At 51.6% G+C, this 6914-nt stretch overlaps 1 long non-coding RNA gene across 1 annotated transcript; it reads right to left on the reverse strand.

Moving 5' to 3' along the window:
- Nucleotides 1-228: 228 nt before the first annotated feature.
- LOC139598984 (uncharacterized) lies at nt 229-5960 on the reverse strand. Its single transcript, XR_011682113.1, has 2 exons — nt 5555-5960; nt 229-2161 (listed from the first exon to the last, which is right to left on the reverse strand). It is a non-coding gene; the product is annotated as an uncharacterized lncRNA (long non-coding RNA).
- Between the last annotated feature and the right edge of the window lie 954 nt (nt 5961-6914).

The following is a 6914-nucleotide window of genomic DNA, read 5'->3' on the forward strand; positions in this document are numbered from 1 at the left end:
ATGCCATTTGGGTTTTGCCTTTTTTTCTATGTTCTCTGTATTCTTCATGTGGCAGCCGTGACTTTAAAGGTCCGCTTGAGCCGCCGTCCCCGCCAGCCAGCAGACGGAGCGGGAGGAGTGCGCGGTTTCTCGGCGCAGTGCATGGGAGCCGCTCCGCTGACAGGGGTGCGCCGGCTCGGCAGTCAGCTCTGCCAGAGGCGGACAAAAAGGCACGGGACCACAGACAGGGAATGGGAGAGCGTCCCCCGACCGGGGCAAGTCCAGGTTTTATTCCAGAACGCGGAGTAACACCCAGGGGAAGCCGCCAGACCGAAGGGCGGTGGGGGGAGGGAATACACGTGTTATATAGGAGAAACGGGAGGGGGAGAGCTCAGACAGGCAGCGAATGGGGGCCCACGGTGAGCGCGGGCTTTATCAGAGTGACAGGACGGGTAGCCAACCGAGAGAGCTCAAAGGTGGGACCCCGGTCCCCGGCCCAATAATTCCATGTATAGCACCGAAGATTCTGGATAAAAGGGGGGTATTTGGGGGTGACAGAAAGGGCGCGAGTTTCCAGGGTAACCGGTGATGGACAGATAACTGGGAAAGAGGGGGAATTCCAGACAGAACCATTATACAGAAAAAGGGGGTAACAGAACATTCCAGCTTAAACTGGGGGAGCATAATAACACAACACAACATCTCCCCATTTTTCGTTTAAAAAACAAAAACTTAAAATGAGGTGAACTGAGTCTGACTAAGGCAGCCTGAGTCCAGGATGGAATCTCCGAACCAGGGGTGGCTGAAAGGTGCAGAAGCCCATTGGTCGTCATCCACGGCTGAGGAGGCCTCCGATCGATCCGATTCTGAAGCTTCTGCTTCGCTGTACGGTCCCGGAGCCACCACCTGGTTTACCTCGAGGGTAGGAACAATCCTACCCAGCAGTCTCTTCATCAGACTCCAAATTATAGAACAAGCAACTAAAACTACAACTAAAATACAAAGAACCAACAGAACAGTTTTTAGAATTGACCTCATCCAGGCTGAAAAGCCCCATCCTGAAAAGATGTCCCCCAGCCAGTCTGGTGTTTCCTTCTTTATGTCGTTTACCATGTCTCGCATTTTTTTGATGGCACTTCTCGCGTCCTCGGCCCTTGATGATAAATTGAGGCAGCAGAGGCCCTCAAATTCCTCACAGTGGTGGTTGTGAAGGACGAGCAGAAAGTCAAGGGCTGCTCTATTTTGCAAAGTTGCCTTCCTTGTAATTTCCTCGTCTGATAGGAGGTCCGATAATGCGGCTGATGTAAGATTGGCTTGTTTAGCTACCCAACACTCTCGGTGGGCCAATTCGCCTAGAGCCTTGGCTGCGGATACCCAGGGCAAAAACACGGTGACCGCAACTCCTTTTGGTTTAGACCAATGAATAATTTCGGAGTCACACTCTGGGTCGAGATTTATAAGATCCCTTTTGGAATGGGCCGAATTCAGTGTGACATTTTTTTTAAAATCCAATTATTAATTTGGGTTTTGTTGGGTGTAAACAATGACAGCCGTCCGAAAGTACAAGGGCCTCCGATAAGGCGAGAGGGGATGCCTGCCCATGCTTGGTCTCCGCAAACCAAAAACACACCACGGGGTAGGGATAAAGGTTTATAATCAAAGGTGGAAGCCATCTCTATATGGGCGACGATTCCACACCATAAATTGGCAGTGTATTCTTTTTTGAACTGCCTAACTGATTGAAATGATCTATCTAGAGGGTTGGGGGTGAACATAAACTGAATACAGAGGGAGGCATTGGTGGAGCCGAGCAATTCCAATTCTAAGGGTTCGGAATCCAAAGGCGTCAAACCTTGGATTCCGTCTTTCCAGCCATCTGTGGGGTTAAAACTGGGAGAATAGGCAACTCTTTGGGTTATCAGGGGAGCGAAGGAGGTAGCAAGGGGAGATGGGAAATCGTTAGGAGAGAGAGGGATCCCCACAAGGCAGGACGACATTGGGTCCTCTGCTGATGCGGTGTTGAGGCAGATGTGATCTTGGCCGAAGACTTTCACGAGCGTCTTCCAGACATTGGCTTTGGGCTGAGGGACAATCCAGGTGCCTGAAGGTGGAAAGTGGGACCCGAGTGCTGTCACCAGCAGCAGGATGGTAGATGGAGAAAAGGCCATTTGAATGGGTGTCACTGAAACATCAAAGAAAACAGGGTGAAAAGGTGAACTTAAAATTTTGGTTCTGCCCAGAGGGGAACTTAGAGGATATCAAAGTCAAGGGAAAAGGGTTTCCGCCTCCTCCTCCAACAAGCCTCCTCAACCTGTGCCACGCCTCCAACCTTTGGTGCCTTTTTCGGAAGGAAGGGCCTGACCCACTTAGATGGTACCCACTTAAGCCCTGAGGGAGTGGACACGCAAGCGTATCCCCTCCCCCAGGTGACCAGGTCGAAAGGCCCTTCTGTTTTCCAGGTCTCCGGGTTCTTAACTAGGACCGGAGGCCTGGCTTTCAGCTGCAGCTGGTTGTGTTGCCCGAAGTGTCGCACTATTGGAGGATTTAAATTTTCAAAGGAACAGTTTAGAAAATTGATAGTAAAAAGTGATTTTGCGAGACAGGCATGGGGAGATTCCACCTTCACAGCCGTATGTTGTTGCTCTAAAACCTTCTTAAGGCTCTGGTGGGTCCTCTCCACCACGGCTTGGCCTGTTGGGGAATAGGGGATGCCTGTTTTGTGCTCTATTCCCCATTGCTGCAGGAAACTTCGCAGTTCCCTGGACTTGTGTGCTGGGCCGTTGTCGGTTTTGATGACCTTGGGGATGCCCAGGACAGCAAACGCCTGCACAAGATGTTTTTCGGCGTCAGCTGCCTTCTCACCTGGGTGGGCAGAGGCGTAGACTGCACTGGAGAAAGTGTCCACTAAAACGTGTACGTAACTCAACCGGCCAAAAGAAGGGATATGTGTAACATCCATTTGCCACACCTCGCAGCTAGAAAGACCTCGGGGGTTAGCTCCGGAGCTGAGTGATGGGAGCTGATGGGACTGGCACTGGGGACATGTAGCCACGATCGCCTTGGCCTGTTCGCGTGTGAGCTGGAACTGACGAACCAGGCCAGGGGCGTTCTGATGGAACTGCTAGTGGCTGATCTTAGCTTGACCAAACAGATCTGGGAGCGGGGCCATCTGAACAGGAGCAGGCAGGGCATCAGCTCTTCAATTGCCCTCTGCAATGAACCCCGGCAGATCAGTGTGTGACCTGACGTGCATCACAAAGAAAGGTTGCTCTCGGTGGGAGATCAGTTTTACCAATTTTGAGAGCAAATTAAATAGGAGAATGTTGGATACCTCTTGAAGAACTGCTTCTTCAGCTCTGGACACTACACCAGCGACATATGCTGAATCAGTTACAAGACTGAATGGTTCAGAGAACCTCTCGAAGGCCCTGACGACAGCGTCCAACTCAGCTACTTGTGGAGAACCTTCCACCTTGGCAACATCGGCCTCCCACCGCTGAGTTTGAGGATCCTTCCAAGTCAGTATTGACTTGTGGGATGCCCCAGACGCGTCGGTAAACACAGTCAGTGCCTCCAAAGGGGTTCGGCTCTGAATTCTTTTTAATGATAATGAGAATTCTTGATTAAACAATTTGTGGGCCGGCCGATCAACTGCAATTTGGCCAGTGTAACTGTCCAGTGCAAATTGCAACATTTCATTAATCTCGAGCAGTTCATCAAAGGTTTTCTTTTTGAATTGGCCCGACTCTAATTTAAATGGAATGTGGATGCATTCAAAGTCACACCCCGCCAACTCCCTGATCCGCGATCTTGCTTTTCTGATCAATTCTGCCATCAGCTCTGATGGCCGTGTCATCCTTTTGGACCTGTGGTGGCTGAGGAAAACCCACTCTATGATCAAGAGGCGGTCCTCCGAGCCTCGGTCCTTGCCTTTGATAGAATCGTCCCATTGAAAAATCACCCCATGGAGGTGTGGCAATTTCCCTAAGATGATAAATTTGACCGGCAGACCCAGTTGGTATCTGTGGGCCTGCCTGGCCGAAATGGATTGCTGGATTTTTTCCAGTGCTGCCTGAGCCTCTGGAGTAAGGGCCCTAGGAGAACTAAGCTCCTCTCCCCCTTTCAATAAATTGAAAAGAGGGGCTAGGACATCAATAGGAATGCCCAGCCAAGGCCTTACCCAGTTCAAAGACCCACACAGCTGATGGGCATCTGCCAAGGTCTTGATATTTGTACGAATAACCAATTTTTGCGGAACAATGGTCCGCTTATTTATCTCCAAACCCAGATACTTCCAGGGTGGCATCCTTTGAATCTTGTCCTGCTGAAGCTCGAACCCTGCAGCAATCAATGCATTGATTGTCAGGTCAAGCGCATGTGTGAGTATGTCGTTGGTCGGAGCACAAACGAGGATGTCATCCATATAATGATATATTATTGCATCCTCAGCGGCTGCACGAATGGGGGACAGCAAGGAAGCAACATACCACTGGCAAATCACAGGGCTGTTCTTCATCTCCTGAGGAAGAACACGCCAGTGGTAGTGCTTGCTTGGGGCCTCACGGTTGCTGGCAGGAACCGTGAACGCAAAACGCGGGGCGTCGTCCGGGTGAAGTGGAATATGGAAAAAAAAATCTTTGATATCTATAATTGACAGATTCCAATTTTGAGGGAGCATTGTCGGGGACGGCATCCCGGGTTGGAGGGGACCCATATCTTCAATAATATTATTAATTTGTCGGAGGTCGTGAAGGAGCCGCCACTTATCTTTGTTTGGCTTTTTGATGACAAACACTGGGGAGTTCCACTCTGACATGGTCTCCACCAGGTTGCCTTTAAGTAACTGCTCCTTGACGAGCTCATTGAGCACCTTCAATTTTTGTTTATTGAGCAACCACTGCGCTACCCGTACTGGTTTGTCCGATTTCCAATTCAGTTTCCAGGTAGAGTGCTCAGCAGCGACCGCTAATTGAAAAACCAGAGGAGCCACTGGTAGGTCAATTCGGGCTCCCCACTGGGCAAGGAGGTCCCTCCCCCACAGGGGTTCCGTATAATCCAAAACGAATGGGCGTATAGATGCCAATTGCCCATCCGGCCCCTTAATTTGCACGGTGCTCTTTGATTGTTTGGCCAATTGAAGACCCCCAACACCACGGACATGACCAGCCAACATCCTGCAATTCCCAATGCGACGGCCATTCCCGAGAAGGAATGATCGTCACATCTGCCCCTGTGTCCAAAAGACCCTTAAGGGGTATTTGGTCTCCTCCCCTTGAGAGTTGACATGTAATTTTTGGTTTCTCCCCCCCAGGGATCTGAGCCCAGGCCGCCGTAGGATGTTCATCTTGAGGTGGTGTAGAGGGCGGTCCTGGGACCCAGGTTAGCTCAGGAACTGGAATGGCCTGAGCAATAATCTGTCCCTTGGGCAGGAGGAGGGGAGGGCGGACACAGTACAGCCCCATTGAGAATTGCCCTGGGTCTGATGTCAAGAGACCCGGGACAATGTTTACCTCTGATGGTGTGAATTTTGTGTCTCCGACAACTACATACCCACAGTTGATCCGTCCCCAGTTACCTGGGCACTCCGGGTACACAGTCACAAGATGAAAATCGGAGTCCTTCAGATGGAGTGGCTCCGTTAGCTGCAGCCTGAAAGGTTCAATTTTGGAAAAGGTGGTTAGAATAGGCATATGTCGGAGGCATGATAAGCATGACAAGTCCGGTAAAAAAAAGTCACATTTGGTTGAGGTGGCAGGCTGTTTTCCCTTTTTCCCCTCCCTGCATAATGATGTTGAACCCGCCTTATTCATTTCTGCACGCAGGGGGGAACTGCGCTCAGCTCCTAGTTTTTTGGCGGGGGGTTCCCCCGAAGTCCCTGCCCCCTTTTAAACTCATAAAACTGCTTCTGCAGGGGGCAGTCAGGCATCCAATGCCCTAACTGTCCACACAGATGGCAGGGGGAAGTACCCCTGTGGACCGGCCCAGGGGTACTGGATGGCGGTGGATGGCTCATCTGGGAAGCAGGAGCAGGGTCAACTGGAGTGGCATCCCAAGTATCAGCAGCAGTGACACATCTGGGCGGTGGTCGGGCCCTTGGGTCAAGGTCCCTGGAAGCCAAGGAGACTTTGCGGGCGCAGATCTCCAGCATCCGCTGCAGGGTTGGAGGAGGGTCCAGTAGCAGGCTCAAGATAGCATCCCTGTAGGCTGGATTGGCATTGGTGGAGGCCACTTCCTTTAGGAGTTCTTTCCTGGTCTCCTCCCCCTGCACGTGCGATTCAATGGCTTTCCGGAGACGCTCAACAAAAAGAATGAATGGCTCGTCAGCTTGCTGCATGATCTTTGAATAGGAAATTTGGGGCACCCCCGATGGCAACCTTAAAAAAGCCCTCTCTGCTGCTCTCCGGCTCTCCCTTAATACTTCAGGCGGGATGATTCTGGACTGGAATGGCCTGTCAGCAAAAACTCCCTCCCCACACAGGTGTTCGACCGAGATGCCTTCACCATTACAATCGAGCCCCGTGTGGGGGTTCACCCACAAAGAGGGAAGGATCCCCACCACCTCCCTTCTCCATGCCGCCTCCCACATCTCATATTCAGTGGGGTTGAGGAGGCATGAGAAAAGGTTTCGGAGGTCATAGGGAGTGACTTCTGTTCCTGCTAAAGTGGCCCTTAGAATCCCCCGGAAGTATTCACTGTCCCAGGAGAAATCCTTTTGGTCCTTGCAGAGTTCTTTAATTTGGTGGTGGGGAAAGGAAGTCCACTGGGCTTGGGTTCCCCCCGCCCCCTCAGGGTGGTATGAGACCAGAGCCACTGATGGGATGGAAACCAGCTCCAGATCTTGGGTCCCTTCCCCCCACCCCCTGGATGCCGAAGTGTGGGAACTGGAAGGGGGAGTGGAGGGGGAGTGGCTGGAGGACTTGTCGGAGGACTGGGCG

This window comes from Agelaius tricolor, unplaced genomic scaffold (assembly GCF_023055355.1).
Source record: "Agelaius tricolor isolate 1412-34295 unplaced genomic scaffold, bAgeTri1.0.p SCAF_21, whole genome shotgun sequence".
Lineage (NCBI taxonomy): Eukaryota > Metazoa > Chordata > Aves > Passeriformes > Icteridae > Agelaius > Agelaius tricolor.